This window comes from Hyperolius riggenbachi, chromosome 5 (genome assembly GCF_040937935.1).
Source record: "Hyperolius riggenbachi isolate aHypRig1 chromosome 5, aHypRig1.pri, whole genome shotgun sequence".
In the NCBI taxonomy this organism is placed as follows: Eukaryota; Metazoa; Chordata; class Amphibia; order Anura; family Hyperoliidae; genus Hyperolius; species Hyperolius riggenbachi.
In genome coordinates, this window is record NC_090650.1 from 136,573,578 (window position 1) to 136,592,777 (window position 19,200).

Consider the following 19,200-nt stretch of genomic DNA (forward strand, 5'->3'; position numbering starts at 1 on the left):
GGTTGCTACCAAAGACCATAAATTTATAATGTGGATGAAGAAGTAAAACAAATTAATCCTTTGTGTTAATTGCTTATAAGGCACCTGAGACAGTCCGGCGTTTATACTGTTACTGCTATGCTCTCCAATTGACTATATTAGTAGTCAATTTCATAATTACTTTGTATTTTCAATATCTACGGAGTCGCAAACCTTAAATAATAAGACACATTCTAGAGGAAAGTGTAACCTAATGACACAAAAACAAGCAACATGTGTTTTAATTATTGATGTCGTATTGTGTTCCTTATTGCTGTATTTGTTTAACACAAAGCCAAGATAAGTAATCTAGAGGTTATCAGCCTTTCACTATTCTACGAAATGTCATGTTGATGTCCTTTGCACCACCAAATTGACTTTTCAAGTGAATTCTATTTTAGACTTTCATTTGCTAAAATGCAAGAACTTTGGTTTAGTAGTCTATAAATAATCTGATGTTTGACATCACTCAGCAAGTCTACATGTAACATTAGCAATGCAATCTCATGGAAGCAAATCACACCATCTTTCAATGTAATTAATTATACACCAGCAAACTGATTCAGCTAATGATATGCACTCAAGCAAATTGTGCAAATCTATAATGAAATCTAACTTAGGAAAATTAAGAGGTGTTCTTTTATAGTGGACCTGAAGCCAACAATGAGAAGTGCCCATATTCTCATAATACACACCAGGCTGCATAAGATGTCAAATGGGACATTTATTCACATCTGCTGGTTTGATATCACCACTTCAAGACCTTGCTGTTCATGTAGGAGTAGGAAAAGCTGGGCCAATTTGAAACTTCAGGGTTTTGAGGTTTGCACGGTTAAATCACAGGATATCAGAGTGTTGAAGCAGGAATGGGGTGCTTGAGCAGTGGCTGTGACCACACCAGAGCCCCTGGACCTGAGAAGCCCACCACTGTATTATCTCTTCATTAATAATATTCTGGTAATAAGTATCTCTATTTGTGCTTATATGGGGGGATTAAGAGGCACCCAAAATGTGTAAAATCTTTAAGAATAAAACATAAAAGAATAAGGTAAGAACTGCTTATCCAGTGATGGAAATCTAAGCCTGTGTGCTCAAAAGAAGAATTTATAGCATAAGAAAGACAACACGTTTTGATAGAGGTGCTCTGAGCTCCAAATTATTGCTATTCAGGCAGGTTATTGAAAATTGAGAAAGTGGGATTGTTGCCCATGAAACACGTTGTCTTTCTTGTGCAAAAAAAAATCTTCTTTTGAGCCACGGACAATAAAAACTTGCACTGGGTCCCTTTAGCTCCTTAGGTATGCCGTTGAGTTTGAGTATTTGTCACAACCAACACCGGATGGTGCAGACTTTTTTGAGGTTCACAATCACTATCATTTTTTTTTCTTTTCTTTTTTTTTGATAAATACAGCTTTTTAAAATGTAATACAAAAAGTGTGAAATGTACACATCAAATGTATTTTACAGAGCTATGCTAAATGAATATTTATGGCCAATTCACAGAACATTACCTATTAGTATTACTAGTATTATTAAAGAACTAAGAAGTGATCCCAATACACCATTTACTTTAGCTGCTGTAGTAAAATATAATAGGATAGAGCAATTCTGGTAATCATAATTTAGAGTCTGACTATATTGCAACTAGGCTCCAGTTTCCCTAAGTGCTGAAACTCCAACTTTTGCCAGTTATGCAATCTCCCGAGCACAAATGATTGCATACCTGGTGGTCTGTTGATCACAGAAGAAGATTATGGATATTTGATCTTTTGCTGTGAACCTCATAAGTAAAAATAGAGAAGAAATTAAAAATAGCAAACATGGTAATTAGAGATGAGTTTACATATAATGAAATATTGCTTTGCGCTTAATGTTCATAAACAAATAGAAAAATCTGCAGTATAAACAAAAGAGACATTCCTTTATTTTTCTCCCCTCTCATTATGCGTACATAAAAAATAGTATTTCTATTTGTATAGCTTCACATTAAGAAGGAATAAATGTATTCTGACAGCAGCAACCACCATTAATTCTAGACAAGCAATGTCGCACATAAATCAAAATAAGAAACTTTATATTGTGAGTTGCTTCCAAAAAGTTGCAACAAAATGTGTTAGATGAATTATCACCTCATCGATTACATCTAATAGTGACTTGAATAGAGTACTTATTAGCAGGGATAGTCAATGAGTTGATGCAGGATTATGCAAATCTTGCCTTTAATTAATTAGTCAAGCTACATCAACTCAGAATTATTTTCATCTCATTAACCATCCCTACTTATCAGCAAGGTCATTCATTTCCTTGATTTCCTCTCTTCAGAGATGCTGGTTTAACAGCACCCACAACTTAAAGAGAACCCGAGGTGGGATTTACTTATGCTAGTGGGGCACAGAGGCTGGTTGTGCACACTACCACCAGCCTCTGTTGCCCCATGGTTTGCCTCCAAGACCCCCTGCGCGCCGCTATACCCTCGGCAGTGCTGGCGACACGCTGCGTGTCGCCAGCACTGCGGAGGGTATAGCGGCGCGCAGGGGGGTCTTGGAGGCACACCATGGGACAACTGAGGAAACAGGGGCAACAGAGGCTGGTGTTAGTGTGCACAACCAGCCTCTGTGCCCCACTAGCATAAGTAAATCCCACCTCGGGTTCTCTTTAAAGAGAAACCGTGACCAAGGGTTGAACTTTATCCCAATCAGTAGATGATACCCTCTTTCCTATGAGAAATATTTACCTTTTCTCAAACTGATCATCAGGGGACTCTCTATGGCTGATATTGTGTTGAAACCCCTCCCACAGTGTGATGTCAGGACCATGGTGCTGACATCACACTGTGACAGCCTTGTTGCATTCTGGGAAATAACATCTCCTGCCAGCAGTAAAAATATCACCATATGATAAATGTCATAATGCATATCAGGGAAAGGAAAGATTTTGCAATGGGCAAACACTGACTAAATAATTTATACATAATTATTGTAAACATTAAGCACTTTTGGTCATTACGTTATTTTCACTGGAGTTCCTCTTTAACAGCATTATTCTCTCTCAAGATGTATGCACTGTTCTCTTAAAGTGAAACTCTACACTCACAGCACCTGAACCTTCCCAAAATGTATACCGGTAAGATATTATAAATTACTGTATTTTTTGGAATATAATACTCTGGAGACTATAAAATCCACCTAGGTTTAGAGGGCATAAATCAGGGAAAAAATGCTAAACCTGGTGTGCTAATAGTGCAGGGGCATCTTATGGACCTTTTTCCCCTAAGATGTCTCTAAGCTAAGCTATACTGCCCAGCTACACTACACTAACACCAGTTACACTGCACTACGCTAACCCCTGCTGCTCCAGCAGCTAAGCTACACTACACACTACATATTACACTACAATGTAATGCACTAAAACTGCACTACACTAATACTGTGCTGCAATGACACTTACACTACACTAACACTTCATTACAGTACATCCTGATTGCACCTGATCCTGCCGCTGCACTCCTCTCTCCCCCCCCCCCCCCCTTTTGCTCTGGCCCTTCTGACAGACAAGCTCCTCTTCTCCTTCTACAACTACTCTGCAGTTTTTCATGTACAATCAATGGGTTTATAGTGTCATAATATAGGTGCCCAAGAAGTTCATATACCATTTACATTGTACTATAGTATGAAGGCAGGGAATTCATTGCATGTCAGCTGCTTCCGTGCTCTGGCTGTTCATGTAGCACTCAGCAACGGCAGTGCAGCTGCAGCAGGTTTTTTTTTTTTTGCTGCTGGATAACAGCAGCAGGTATCAAGTGCTGACACACGTAGGGTTACGCTGCCACGCAACTGCATCAACTTGCAGTCAAGAGATGTTCAGTGGCCGGTGGTCTACCCCTTTTCTGATCCACAGAGAGCGACTTCTTAATCCTGAGGGAGGACAGGTCTAATCTCCTCACCTGCCTATACAGTGGTTGCCTTTGTGCTAACCCACGTTTGTGAGTATACTCTTCTTACTAATTATCTTTACTATATTTATGCTGAACATACTACACTATATTGGGCTCTCAGTTTCTCTAACTTTATCCTGAGTGAAAGAGACCTAATGTTAGCTACAGTATTTACCATGATCTGTGGTTGTTATAAGGAATTGTCAACTACTATGTGTAATCATTTTTTTCAAATGCTGCATGTAGTGGTTCTACTGCCAAACCAACATAATAAACATAATATCATAGTATCTCAATAATATATATCATACAATTCAAATGCAATGATGTGCAGTGCAGCACAGTCAGGAGGCACCTGCCATAAGGAAATGGTTCTGCCCATTGCTTACATTTGCTAAGCTTTTGACTAACACCTGTCAATTGGTCATGAGCATCTGCCAGATGTATTGTATAATTGCATGCAAATGTGTACCATTTGTACACAGTTTTCAGAAGCCAATGATTTGAATGTTTCCCAACCTTGGTCCTGCACTAGCACTTAGGCCGGTTCACACTTGTGTTTTGATGAAACGGGTCCGTTCCAGTCTGGTCCATTCTGAGAACATCCGTTTGCCATCAGGAGGCCATCAGGATCCGTTCAGTTTTCATCTGGATCTTCTTCCGTTCTTCATGCGTCCTGGATCCGTTTCCATTTTCAAACAGGGCCTGGAAGGTCTGGAAAAGCGCTGGAGTCCTTCTTGGGGAGAGCCTGCTGTGCAGACATCATTCTCCTCGTCCAGCAGGGCCCTGCGTCTGGATGGTCGGGTCCTTCCGTCCTCTGCTGTGTTCTGGGGTGGCTGTGGAGAGGCTGGGGGCTGTCCGGCGCTGGGTACATCCACATGGCCGCCTGTACCATAGAGAACCCCACAGGAAGTGGGGCAGGGCGTCCAGCTTTCATCCGGAAGTGTGTTGTGCACTTCCGTTTACCCTCAGTTCCTATTAAGCTGGATTTCTTGTCCGGATCCGGTCCGGCGGTGGTGGACGGAGGACCGGTCCGGAAAATTGCAGCAGGTTGGAAAATTCCGGACCGCAGACCACATCCGGATCTGGATTCGGAGGAACGGACGAGTGCGCATGGGTCCATTGATTAACAATGGACCTTAATCGTCCGTTCCGTCTGCGGACCTTGCGGTCCGGCTGCGGTCCACAAAACAACGCCAGTGTGAACTGGGTCTTAGCTTTTGGCACGGTGACTGTGAATGCTAGGAATGTTTTCCCTGCAACACGTATGGTACAGAGAGCAAAGGCCAGATTTCAGGAAAGGCCACAAAGACTGGGGCTTTGGATAGTAACTGGCCAGCAGTAACTGACCAAGGGAGCAGCTGCACACAGGACACTGAAGATGGATTGGTTCATATGGAAGAGAAGGTGGCAAATGGAATAGAGAGCTTGCAAAGAAGAAGTAAAGCCTGAAAATAGAGAGTTGGTGCAAGAGATATATATCTGAAGGAGGCTGCTGTAGATTAATGTTACATAAGGAAAAAGGGGCTGCACATGGGATGGGAGATGCAAGAAGGCTGGCCTAGGAGCGGAAAAAGTATAAACCAAGACTTAAAGAGAGCACTACAGTACCAATCGAATGTAAACACTGAACAAAAACCGTTACCCAACAAACTTTCTTCTTCCCCTTTTCGGCTCACCCAAACACAACCCATTGGTAAGAATAGATACATTTAAAACAATATGGATGTTCTGTGCCATTTCAAAAGGTGAAACTTTCAACTAGCCACTGCTGTGATTGTGCAATGTGCAGGACTGCTTCCTTTTCTTGAATTCACATCTGCTTGAATAATCTGCTTGAATAATGTCTGTTGACGGAAAGATAACATTGATCAGAATTGTATTATCAGCTACAATATTTCGCAAGCTCTTTCTAATACCATTTCAGCCTATTGCATCAATCTTTTCTGCTCACAGTTGAACTTTCTTCTGTAATTTACAAAAGAAAATGTCTTGTATATCTTGCTGGAAACATATAGATATTTTCTGAAGTAGCACTGCAGAAAGCCATTACTGGTGGTGAAGCAAAGAAGATCAGAGTGAACTGAATTGTTTATCGGTGCATAAAGTAAATATGGAATTCAGTGACAGGAGAATAATGAGATTCCTTTTTCCCACTCAATCTGTTTTCAACTAGTCAATTTACATGTCTATAAAATGAGTGATTTAGCATGGATGTGTCACATAAACCACATTTTGTTGCAGCCTGCCAAGAATCAAGTAAAAAACATCAACAGATAGAATAGGGCTGTCTAGTTCAAAGAAAGAGATGAATTTTCAGTTTCTTAGTAATATTAAATTTTAGCATTTAGACTTCTTGCAGCTAATGAAAACATGAATCAAAAGAATGTTGCCACAACCATTTAATCAATATGATGCACTGGTGTGATAACAGAATGAGGCTAGCTCGGCCTTAGGAGCATGCCAAGTAGTGTGGGAATTAGAAAATATTACCTGGTGGTCCAACAAAAGCCATTGCAATACAGAGAGAACCACCAGTACTGAGTTCTGCCAAAGAGGGCTACATTTAAGGGGCTGGGCTCAGATTGGTGTCCGATGCACATGAACACAAGCCATGCCTGTGTAAACAGCATATGCTGGACTTCATGCATGCATAGGCGAAATACAACTCTTAAGCTGGCCACTAACGATCCAATTTCTAGCGAAAAATAGTTCGATCGATCAGAAATTCTGATTGGATTGGTTGTAAATAATCTCAGTTGATGGGCACAATCAATAATGAACGATTTTAAAGCAATCGTCCGATTTAATTTTCGTCAAACCAAAATTTGGATTTTCTTGTTGGTCGTGATAGATAGGAAGCAATGATTGGTTAGTTGATGGTGTAGTGAACGATTTTTCGTCCGATCAGAATTTCTGATCGCTCGAACGATTTTTCGCTAGAAATTGGACCGTTAGTGGCCACCTTTAGGAGTGTGTAAGTGGCTAAAAAGGACCAAGAAGGCCTCTTACTAAAATACTATGCAAAACAGATATTTGTCTTCTAAAAACACTCCAACCTGAGTAATCGCAAATACCTTCTGTTTTAAGAAGGCAAATATCTGTTTTGCATAGTATTTTAGTTAGAGGGCTTCTTGGTTCTTTTTAGCCACTTACACACTCCTAAGAGTTCTGGCTCACCATTAGCTTGCTGGGCAATCTGTAACTAAAGCAATCTGATAATGTTTTACGTATGAAAGCTCAATGTGTGTATACAGTGCTGCCCATAATTATTCATACCCCTGGCAAATTTTGACTTAAAGTTACTTTCATTCAACCAGCAAGTAATTTTTTGACAGGAAATTACATAGGTGTCTCCCAAAAGATAATAAGACGATGTACCGGAGGCATTATTGTGGGGAAAAAAAAGCTCAGCTTTTATTTACATTTGAGCAAAAAGTGTCCAGTCCAAAATTGTTCATACCCTTCCTTCACAAACTGTCACAGTCTGTGGGAAAAATCCAAAGTTCTATACCATTCCAAACAGTCCAAGTTGTTCTAAAGCATCCTAATTACCCAGATTAATTGGGAACAGCTGTTTTAATCAACTCAACAGGTGAAAAACAGCAGCTCTCTGCAGTTGGTTTGTGGACAGTCATGACTAAGACAACAAAGCTCAGTGACTTACCTGCGGCTGTGCATTTTGTGGCTGCTCACAAGTCAGGAAAGGGCTACAAGGTAATTTCTAAATGTCTTCACGTTCCAGTGGCTACAGTGCAAAGTATTATAAAAAAATACAAGATGTTCCGCACCGTGGAAAATCTCAGAGGACGTGGTCAGAAGCCAAAAGTGACACCTGTGTTGGCCAAAAGGAAAGTGAGAGCGGTGAAAAAGATCACCACCAAGGCCATCCTGGTGAATCTGGGCTCTGCTGGTGACAATGTCTAAAGGCAGACAATGCAACGGACACTGCACACTGCTGGGTTCCACAGATGAAGACCTAGGAGCACGCAACTTCTCCAGATAAGGCACACAAAAGCCCACTTGGCCTTGGCTCATCTGGACAAAGAAGACTTCTGGTCTTCTATGTTATGGTCACATGAAAAAATTGTTTGGTAACAATGATGTTTCCTTCATTTGGCGTAAAAAAAGGAGAATCCTTAAACCCAAAGAACACCATCCCCACTGTCAAACATGGTGGTGGGATGCTTTGCCAGTGTTTTTCAGCCAATTAACCAGGGAACCTCATCACAGTAAATAGCACCATAAAAAAGAGCAATACATGAGGATTCTCAACAACAACATCAGACAGTCTGCAGAGAAACTTTGCCTTGGGCACCAGTGGACATTTCAGCATAACAATGACCCAAAACACACAGCAAAAGCGGTAAAGAAATGGTTAGCAGACAACAACTTAAACGTTTTGGAATGGCCCAGCCAGAGTGCTGACTTGAATCCATTTGAGAATCTGTGGAGGGAGCTAAAGATCAGGGTGATGGCAAGAAGACCTTCCAGCCTAAAAGATTTGGAGCTCATTGCTAAAGATGAATGGGCAAAAATAGCTCTGCATACATGCAAAAAGCTGGTCTGCAATTATAGAAAGCATTTGATTACTGGAATAGCCAATAAAGGCTTTTCTATTGATTATTGAGAAGGGTATGAATAGTTTTGGACTGGACACTTTTTGCTCAAATGTGAATAAAAGCTGAGAAATGTTTTTACCACAATAATGCCTCTTGTACATTGTCTTATTATCTTCTGGGAGACACCTATGTCATTTCCCGTCAAAAAATGATTTGCTGGTTGAATAAAAATAACTTTAAGTCTAAATTTGCAAGGGTTATGACTAACTATGGGCAGCACTGTTAGCAGTATTGCTTAGTCAAATTTGTAAAGTTTAAAAAAAAATGAAAATAAATATTAAATAGGAAAATGCTGCATAATACAATACACTTTTTCTTATTATATACTGTAGAAACATCATTGTTTGAGAGGCTGAATAAGGGTCTTTAAGAAAAACCAACATACTTTACATGATTAGTAAGTGCTAGTTTGGATAGGCTACAAGAACTTTCAACTTGCTGACACCAAAATTATATTCCAGTCACATAAAGGGAAAAAAGTTGTCATACTGAAAATAAATTGCCTATTTTGTATTCATGTCTCCACTCTCCGGCTCTGACGCACTGACCTGAGCTTAAAGGCCGAAAACATTTCCAGCTAGCAAAATATAACCTCTTTTGTTTCAAATGTCTGTGTAAAATGTCTCCTGTCTGATAAATGGCTCATAATTTGCTGGGAACTGCTGCACAGACAGTGTCATAATGGCGAAAGTGGATCAGGTACATGTCTGTTTATCATTACATTTTCAAATAGAAGACTAGTGTCATCTGAGGTAAAGAGACATTGCATTGATCTCTCAGCAGGTCCATGTAACTTTAATTGTGTAAATCCTGTGAAGTAAAAGAAGCATGTGAAGGCATTACACATGTTGTTATCGTATAACTCTGGTATGTTTGGCTTTAAGTTAACTCTTCTTTACTTTCAAAATTTTTCAGAGATTTCGGCTGAGATCAGTGATTTAAGAGATTTCCACACAGATTTCAGAGATCAGTGCAGAGATTGCTGGAATTGCAAAGTGCGGTCATGTTTTCCTCCATAAGGCCTGGTTCACACTGGCACAGATGGAAAACTGATCCATGTAAAAATGAATCCGTGGCATGGATCATTATTTAAAAGGCATCAGTTTTCCATCAGTGACCCTCCATTCCGTTAGCACGCAGTCAGTGTGACGCATCTGTCGGCCCGGAAAAATTGTTGCAGACCCAAATTTGAAGTCTGTTCAGTGGAACTGACCGAACAAAAAGGAGCAATGTGAACAGATCCTATTATTTAACATAGGATCCGTTAACCTCCAGTAGGATCCATTCTGTTACAGTCCAATAAACTGACCATTTTTTTGCCCAGTGTGAACTGGGCCTTAATAAAGTTTGTCCCTGCCTTTTTTTATGTGACACGGGTCCAAGTTATAAGACATATCAGAATGTAATTTACAACTTATGATTAAACTGAGTTCACATATACAGTATGTCATTTGATAACAAAGTTAATGCACAACAATCCATTATTCTCAAGGTGTACCTTTGGCTTTTTTGCAGTTCATTCAGATAGGGGGTGGTTAGTGTTAGGAGTAGGGGTGGGTGGCTCAGGTTAGTAGTAGTTGTGGGTTGGGTCGATTAGGATTAGGCATGGTTAGTGGAGGGCTCAGGTGAGAGTTAGGGCACAAAGGGTGATAGTAGAGCATCGGCAGAGATGAGCGAAGATGGCGATATTCTTTTTGCATTAATTTTCACGAAAATTATGTTAAATTCGACTTTTGAGCGAAAATGCCATTGAAAATCATTTTGCAATAAGTTTGTTATTTTTTTGTTTTTGTTTGCATTTTTCTCAACTTTTCGCAGCGAAAATAATTTTTTAACGTTTTTCGCAAATTTTCACATATGTGTTTCCTTTGACCATTTTGCGAAAATACAATGGGCTTGATTCAGAAAAGGGTGCTAAGTGTTAGCACGCCAGTGAAAAGCCACTTTGCATGTGCTAACATGCTTTGCACATGCTAAGTAGTTAACACATGCAAACTACTTAGCACCGTAGTTAGCACATGTAAACTACTTAGCACCGTAGTTAGCACATGTAAACTACTTAGCACCCTAGTTTTTTTAAAAAAAATCAGTGCTTATTCAACAAAGAAAAGGAACATATGACAGAATACGCAGTGTAGCAGTGCGCCTCCTAACTTTTCCAACAGTAGCTTCAGCATCAATTATCACTGTGGAAGATGAGAGGTATTGTTAAAGCGGAATATAACCCTGCATTTCAACTTTGCTCTAAAACATTATTTACAGCATATTATATGCAAAAAGCATTTTTTTTTTACTGGACCAGCATTGGAAGGGTTAAACACAGAGGTTTAAAGTTCCGTGGAGAGATATGCAGAAGTTCAGATTGTTACATTCTATTTAGTTTAATGTATCTATTGAGAAATGTTACACACTCTTTGGCTGTCCTCCAGCTCCTTTCTCAGTCAGAGAGAGTGAGTCACATTCAACACTTAGATACATTTATGTAAACAAAATGTATCTATGTCAGCTTCGGATGCATCTGCAAAATCTCCAGGAACTTTAAAGCCCTGTGTAACCCTTCCAATGCTGGTCTAGTAAAAAAAAAATGCTGGTTGCATATAATATACTGTAAATAATGTTTTAGAGCAAAGTTGAAATGCAGGGTTATATTCCGCTTTAACAATAATATAATGATCGTCACATAAAATATAGAGCTCAGATTAAATTAAAATTTCCAAATATTCTATTTTTTACAAGATCATAATTAGCAAGACCAGGGGTATGTAACCATGGAGCTTAGCACCCTAGTTGGCACGGTGCTAAGTAGTAGTTTGCATGTGCTAACTACGGTGCTACGTTTACATGTGCTAACTACGGTGCTAAGTAGTTTGTATGTACTAACTACTTAGCACCTTGGTTAGCACGCCCAAAGCCTTTAGGCGTGCTAACTGGGTTAGCACCGTTTACTGAATCGAGCCCAATGTATTACAATTTTCAATGCGAAAATGACTAGCAAGAATTGGCAAGCAACACTGAACATGTGTAATATTCTACTATTGATACTGATATTCTCTTACCATTATTTTATGCCTATTACCATTATTTTTCCTATGCCTAACACTAACTCTCCTATATCTATGACTAACCCTAGCCACCCCATGCAGACTCTAATCCTCCCCAATACCTAGCAATAATGGGCCCTGCCATACATGACCATGTAAAATGTTGCTAATAGTGGGTATGACAGTACATTTGGGCCAATATTTGTATATTTGTAGCCACTATATTTACAGCCGCCACTTCTATAGTGTGCAGTCCCATTGCACACTATTTTATCAGGCACTTTTGTTGCCCAAATTTACTGTTATAGCTGATATTAGTGGTGCTTTACAAGGGCACCCAAATTTACGTGACCCCTCAAAGAAGATCCTGTCTCCTCAGAACACAGATCTAAGGTAGCATACAACTGCTGTGAAAGAGGCACAGTTAGGGAGAGGCCACACTTGTGTCTGTAGGAAACAGGTATTTTCCAGCGGACTTTTTTTTGCATCCTTTGTGCATTTTTGTGTGCGTGTTGTCCACCACAGACTGTCGGCACCTGCTACCGGTCTATGGGAATCATGCGCACATTGAAATTTCATGTGGCAGGCCAGGGAATTGATTATTGTTATGCGCACAAATCACAGCCAGAAACGAATGCGCGCTTCACCACTGAACAGCATTACGTGCAATTTTAGATTGAGCAAAACTGCAGGTGCATTACAACAAAGCCTTACTATTTCCGTAACATTGTTACTTGTTTTTATGAATGAGCACCTACTTGCAGTAGTCTGCACAGGTGCAGTGAGCGTTCAGGGACGTGGGTGCATTTGTGAGTGGTCACGCGTACCCACGTATGCACTGAAGCGCTAACCCGCCATTGGTTCTGGGAGCCTTACAGGCTGCTATAGGGACACTGGTGAGTGCCAGAACTGTGACGAGGGACCCAGAAGACTTCGAGGGGATTGAAGCCCCAAGTAATTAAAGATAGATTTAACTGGTTTGTCATTTAAGAAAATGTCAGATTGTTCTCTTTCCTCACTACTTCTCTTAACTGGTTGTTCTTCTAGTTTCTGTAAACTCAAAAGACTTATCAGAAACACAGTAGAAAAGAGGCCAAGAAAAAAATACAACTAGGAGGTGGAGCTGGAAGAACATTCCTCGGGCCTGATCTTTTCTCAAGAAGCAATAGAGATTCACACTGGGATTTGGCACAATTTCAGAATTTTTCAAAAAGGTCTCTTCTTCCCTGTCTAAACGTTACTAAGAACAAAACTTGCCAGCCTAGTTAACAGTTATTCAGGAATTAGAAAGAAGTATTCAGTTGTCTGATTCAGCAATCCAGAGACAACTGAGATTTTAAGACAACAGAAACTTTAGACAGAAAGTGGGAAACTAAGGCTAAGAAGTAGTGAATGAAATCTTGGATCTGGACTTGGTGAAAACAAAATCAAAAAGGATTACTATTTGGAGATTTAGTTGTACATAGTTGTAGGACAAGCAGTGGACTGAAGAAATTCATGGAAAACTGACCTTAGCCATACAATGTAAAAGTAATTTGTTGATTCATTTTGTATCCAATATATCTCCCTCAAAATACTCATACGGTGATTCATTTTTGGCCAGATTAGGTTGTTTTAGTTTAACCTGTCTTAAAGTGAACCTGGGGTGAAAATAAATTGATGAGATAATCAATTTCATTTGTCCCCCTACGCCTAAAAAAAGGGCTTTTTTGAAATCTCCAGTTTTATTTTATGTATAAACATCAGCAAAGTAGATTTAATGTTTTATTGTCTGCTCAATTGCAGCATCAAAAGCATCCCAGAGGGAAATTACATGAACTATAGACTTTTTTTTTCCTATCCCTTGCAGTCAGAAGCCCAGTAATCTGCTTAGGAAAGTGCTTTATAGCTGTAATTTGTCATCAGTGAGGAATGCTATAGCCAACTGGGTCCTGACAGGAGAAAAACTGTCAGATGCATAGCTGGATATTAACTCTTGGAGGCTGGAAAAAAAAGAAAAGGAGCACAGCACAGGTGTTTGTGTTCTTGCCACTGTATATACTCACATATCTATCTCTGCATGTCACATGTCATCTCGGGTACACTAAGGCGACCATATACTAATAGATGGCCACCAGATAAGATCATGAGAGGGATCAAATCCTTCCACATACTGTACACAGATTGTCAGCATGAAATCTATGGAAACTCTGTGGAGCATGCAATGCCTGCTTGGCTCGCCAGGTCTCCCCCAACTGTGAAGCTTATAGTTGCCATCATGTATCTTCTTTCCATCACCACTTGGGTTGCCACTCTCTCTCTCTTCTTTCCATCCCTTGTGCCCCATGATAAACACTAGAAGCCCAAGGCCCTGTAACACATAGCTTATGTAACTACCTACACGCCAGGCCTCTAGTGTTCAGCCTCTAGTGTTTGTCATGGTGATGAAGAGAAGAAAAAAGGGAGACATGCCCATCGGCGATGGAGAGAAGACACGCATCTGTGGTCAGGTGAGTATGAACTCCGCTGCCAACCCTACAGGCCGGTCATCCTAAAATCAAATGTCACTATGCGCTCTCAACTTGTCACTAGAGATGGCCCGAACCTCCGATTTTAGGTTCGCGAACCGCAATAGACTTCAATGGGGAGGCTAACTTTGAAAACTAGAAAAACTTATGCTGGCCAGAAAAGTGATGGAAAAGATGTTTCAAGGGGTCTAACATCTGAGTTTTTGCATGGATGAGTGAGATAGACGCCAAAAGTCCCGGGGAAAAATCTGGATTTGACGCAAGGTAGCGTTTTAAGGGTAAAAATCCCATTGAATGCTAAATTGCAGGCCTAAAGTGCTTTAAAACATCTTGCATGTGTATACATCAATCAGGGAGTGTAATTAGAGTACTGCTTCACACTGACACACCAAACTCACTGTGTAACGCACAGCAAACAGCTGTTTGTGTTGTGATGGCCGTGCTGGACTGGTGCGCACCATGGCGAGATTGCTCTTCCTCAGTGATATCAGGTAATGTCTGACTGCCTTATCAACTTTCGATGGTTCTTTCTCTACCATTGTTAAAGCTTACATCTATTTTTTTTAATTACATTTTCTGCTGGCTGTTCAGTACCTGTAACGAGAATCTGTTATGGAGGGAAAGTCTGCCATTGTGACCACGGGTAATGGCCGGGGAATCAGGGTTCGATTCTGGTCCGGAGTGGGAGCCTGAGAACCGGCTATCACCACCACACAGCCAAGTAAGGACCCATTTGCTGTATAAGTAATGTACCTGCGCTGACTGTGCTTTGCAGACCAGGCATCTGTGGTCAGATGGACCCTTGACCCAGCGCAAGATCGAAAGCATTTGCCAAAAATGTGTTATGGAGTTATGTTGTGTTATGGAGGGCAAGTCTGCCATTCATTCAACTGTGTGAAACGTTTGATGGTACTTTCTCAGTACCATGGTGACCATGGTGACCATGGCCGTGGAATCCTGGTTCGATTCTGGTCCGGAGTGGGAGCCTAAGAAATGGCTACCACCACCACACATCCAAGGAAGGCAGCAGGCATGGCATGCACGTCCCGAGGTAGTGACCAAAAATAACAATACAGGAGGACTTTCGAGGCCCTGCTGTATATGAGATGAATCAACTTTAAAACCTTTAACGAGAATCTGTTATGGAGGGCAAGTCAAACATGCAGTGAAAGGTATGCAGTGGCTGCAAACAGCTGTTTGTGTAGTGACGGCCGTGCTGCACTGGTGCACACCATGACAAGAGGGCAGGTGATGGCGGTTTTCCAGCCCATATGGTCACCGGGCTGAGGTAGCTGAATGACAGAACAGTGACTGTCCAGCTGATGAAATTTGGTCTGTCCACAATGAAGCAACGACCTTATTATCGTGAGTGTGCCCCCCTCTGAGACACTCATATAGCCGGTGGTCATTGCTTCATTGTGATGCGCAAGCCTCTTCACCGCGGCAATGTAATGATCATGAAGGGGATATGGCACATGTACATACCTTTTGTTTTGTTTTTGCAGCTGCAGTGCAGCCAGAAAAATTAGGCAGGCATGTACACGCACCAGATAAATTATTAAAGCGGCCGAAATTCAGGAATCCACCTGGAGTCCTGGACCCTGTTGGTGGTAGCAGAGAAGGCAGTCAACCATCCTGCGGACAGAGATGCTGTGTGGGGAGTGACTTAGTCTTGGGGCAGGCAGTCACACGGCATGCAGGCAGAGATGCTGTGTGTGGGGACTGACTTAGTCTTCGGGCAGGCCTGACCGTGCTTTGCAGACCAGGCATCCGTGGTCAGATGGACCCTTGACTCAACGCTGTGTGCAGATATGTCACCACTTGCCTTTCAACATCACGGTACAGTTTAGGTATCGCCTTTTTTGAGAAAAAATTGTGGCCTGGTATCTTCCACTGCGGTGTGTGGCTTTGCTTTTGTGTGCTGCTTTTCCTCAGGTGGTCATCCCATTGCAGTTTGTGCTTTGTAATCATGTGCCTTCGTAAGGTAGTTGTCCCTACGCGGGTCTTGGTCTTTCCACGGCTCAATTTTCGGTGGCAGAGAGTACAGATGGCATTGCTCTCATCTGAGGCAGACACACACAAAAAATTTCCACACCGCTGAGCCCTGGGGTGATGGCACTTTGGTGGTGGCGGCCGTCTGAGTGTTAAGTGAGGTGCCAGAATCAGAGCAGGAGGAGGAGGATATGTCACGCTTCAGTGCGGAAGCTGAGAAAGATGAGGTGCTCTGTGTTAAATAGTCAACTACGTCCTGACAATATTGGGGGTTGATGGCACGTGCCTTCTTCTGAACACTGTACTTTGGTCGACAGTGCGACCTCGAACAGACCTGCCAGGTGGCCTGCCTCTGCCTTTTGTTTTGTCCATATTGGGGGGATGAAGTGAAAGGTATGCACTGACTTGACTAATACAATGTGCAGTCACACAGGTGCAGTTAACAGGTATGCACAGAGTGGTATATCACACTGCATGCACTCATGTAGGTAGGTGGGTGCACTGAACACAACGGGTAGGTATATGCAGTGATGGGTATTACAAATGTGCACCTGTCACACACACACAGGCCGTGAACAGGTGCAATGACTGGTGGTATTAACAATGCGTGCACTCACGTAGGTAGGTAGGTAGGTAGGTAGGTGCACTGAACAGTGAACAGGTGCAGTGATTTGGATGGGATTACAAATCTGCAGCTGCGTGTCACACACACACAGGTAGTCACTAAATGTGCTGGGCCTGGCAGTGGCACAGTAGGAATTACACCAAAGGCCAGCTGCGACTCACTGACAGGGCTGTATATAATGCAAGTGGGCCACACACACACACACCAAAAAATAGATCACAAGAACAAGATTAGCTCTCAAAAGAGCTGTTGAGGGGTGCTTTTTTTTTTTTTAGCAATAAGAATCAGCAAGGAGCAAGCTAACAAGCCTACAAGAGCCTAACTAAGCTTTCCCTATGAGAGTCTGCAGCAGCTCTCCCTTCTCTAATTACTGCAGGCACACAAGTGAGTCCAATGCCTGACGCTGCCTGCCTTTTATAAGGGGGGAGTGGCTCCAGGAGGGAGTGTAGCCTGATTGGCTACAATGTGCCTGCTGACTGTGATGTAGAGGGTCAAAGTTGACCCTAATGATGCACTATGGGGGCGAATCGAACTTTCGGAAAAGTTTGCGGTTCTCCGCGAACGCAACCACCGAAGTTCGCCGGGGACCGTTCGCCGGCGAACCATTCGGGCCATCTCTACTTGTCTCTGATTGAGTGATATTGTCCTTCCACAGCAATCAACCAATTAAGCCGCACATTACTCAATTGGGCATCAATTCTGGTATCAATTTCTAGGAGATTCAGTCAGAGTGACAGGTTTTGACACATAAAATTGTTAAGTGTACGGCCAAGTTTATACCAGCCAATGTATCCCACTTGATTATTGACAGCATTGGTACCTATGCCTCAATATGAAAAAAAAGTTATACTCATACAAAGTCTGGCATATAACCAGTTGATGTATTCTGCTAAACAAGCAGCACAGAAACAGCTGGATAGTGAAGAACTGATTACAGTGATTTCATGAAATGAGTGCAAGTCTCAAGTTTGACAGCCAAGAGCTATAGCTTGAACATGTGTTAGTTAGAGTCAGACAATGCAGTTACCATAGGTACTTATGCTATTGTAAAAAGGGAAATGAAAAGCTTTAGGACTGAAATACAAATAAGCATAGAGAGACGTGAATGAGCTGGACAAAGCTTTACAGTCACCGTAACGACTGAGAAAAGTGGTAATTACTCTGCTGAAATTCTAGCTGCACTATATTTCTGTAGTCAGTTACTTTATAAATTGCACCATAGTACTGCTACTGAGCAAATCCTGACATAAATGCAAAATGAAGATTTACCGCTGTGAAACTTTTGCCTGTTTGGGAATTACCATTCATATAAACATGACCTTTTCACAGAATTTGTACCTGTGGCCAGAGAATCAAGTGCTGCTGTTCTCAGCACACTATTTTCTTGACAAATCATGGAAATATTTATCGATGTATTCGCTTTTATAACCGTCAATAAAAAGTATTCTCTGAGAGTTGACCTAAAACACTTTCAAGTGAGGTCAGATAAAACGCAGGATTCAATACATTGAAGATGGAAAAATTACACAATCGTTTAGGTTACAGAAGGCAGGCCACAAATGCAAATGTTTAGACATAAATCCAATACTTTCATTGAACACTTATAAGTTACATTAGGCAGCCTTATTTATTTAATAAATACCTAAGGCTAAAGTATACAGTATGTTCCCATATAAAACTGTATTGATTTAACCTCCCTGGTGGTTAATTTCTTTCTGCATTTATGGGTTTTTCGAAAATTTTAGGCCTCCAATTCTTAAGTCATAACTCACCAAAATATGTCAGAATAAAGGTCTTGTAGACATCCCGCGTATAATAAAAGATGAGCACAAAATTGTTGAAATAATTAAATTTATGAATATACTTAAAAAAATTGTGAAACTGTTCAAATAAGGCACCAGATTATACATATAGAGGTTGGACAAAATAATGGAAACACCTTGAAAATCAACAAAATATATTTTAATATGGTGTAGGTCGACCTTTTGCGGCAATTACAGCCTCAATTCTCCGAGGTATTGATTCATACAAATTGTGAATTGTTTCCAAAGGAATTTTAGCCCATTCTTCGGCCGTCTCCAAACGTACACTCAGCCGGAGGTCGGAAATAAGGTAAACGATGATTCGTCAGAGAAAATCACATTTTTACACTACTCGAGGGACCAATTCTAGTGGTTTCTACACCACTCTAAAGGCTTTGAAACATTTGTCTTTGAGAGCAGAGGTTTTATAATTGCAGTTCTTCCAGCAGCTCCCGATGAACAGTTTTTGTGGAAACTGGGTTCTGTAGGTGTTCATTCCGCTCTGCAGTGATTTTAGGAGCCGTGGTCTTGTGAGCTTTTCTAACAATTCGATTTAGAGTCCGACGGTCTCTCTCAGACAACTTCGACTTTTGGCCACAACTGTGCTTTGCTGAGGATGTTTTTCCTTCTCTTTCAAAGGCAGTCATTACTTTTGAGAC

The 19,200-nt window shown here is 41.3% G+C and overlaps 1 long non-coding RNA gene across 3 annotated transcripts in view; it reads left to right on the forward strand.

Moving 5' to 3' along the window:
- LOC137518441 (uncharacterized) overlaps positions 1-19,200 on the forward strand; it is a 121,202-nt gene that overhangs the window by 50,640 nt on the left and 51,362 nt on the right. The window contains exons 3-4 of one of the 3 annotated variants that reach the window (XR_011020810.1): positions 3,055-3,141; positions 9,490-9,919. The exons of 1 other annotated variant lie outside the window; for it this stretch is intronic. This is a non-coding gene — a long non-coding RNA (uncharacterized lncRNA). Of the gene's footprint in view, positions 1-3,054; positions 3,142-9,489; positions 9,920-19,200 lie in introns of those variants that run through there. One more of the 3 variants, XR_011020811.1, reaches the window with a different exon arrangement.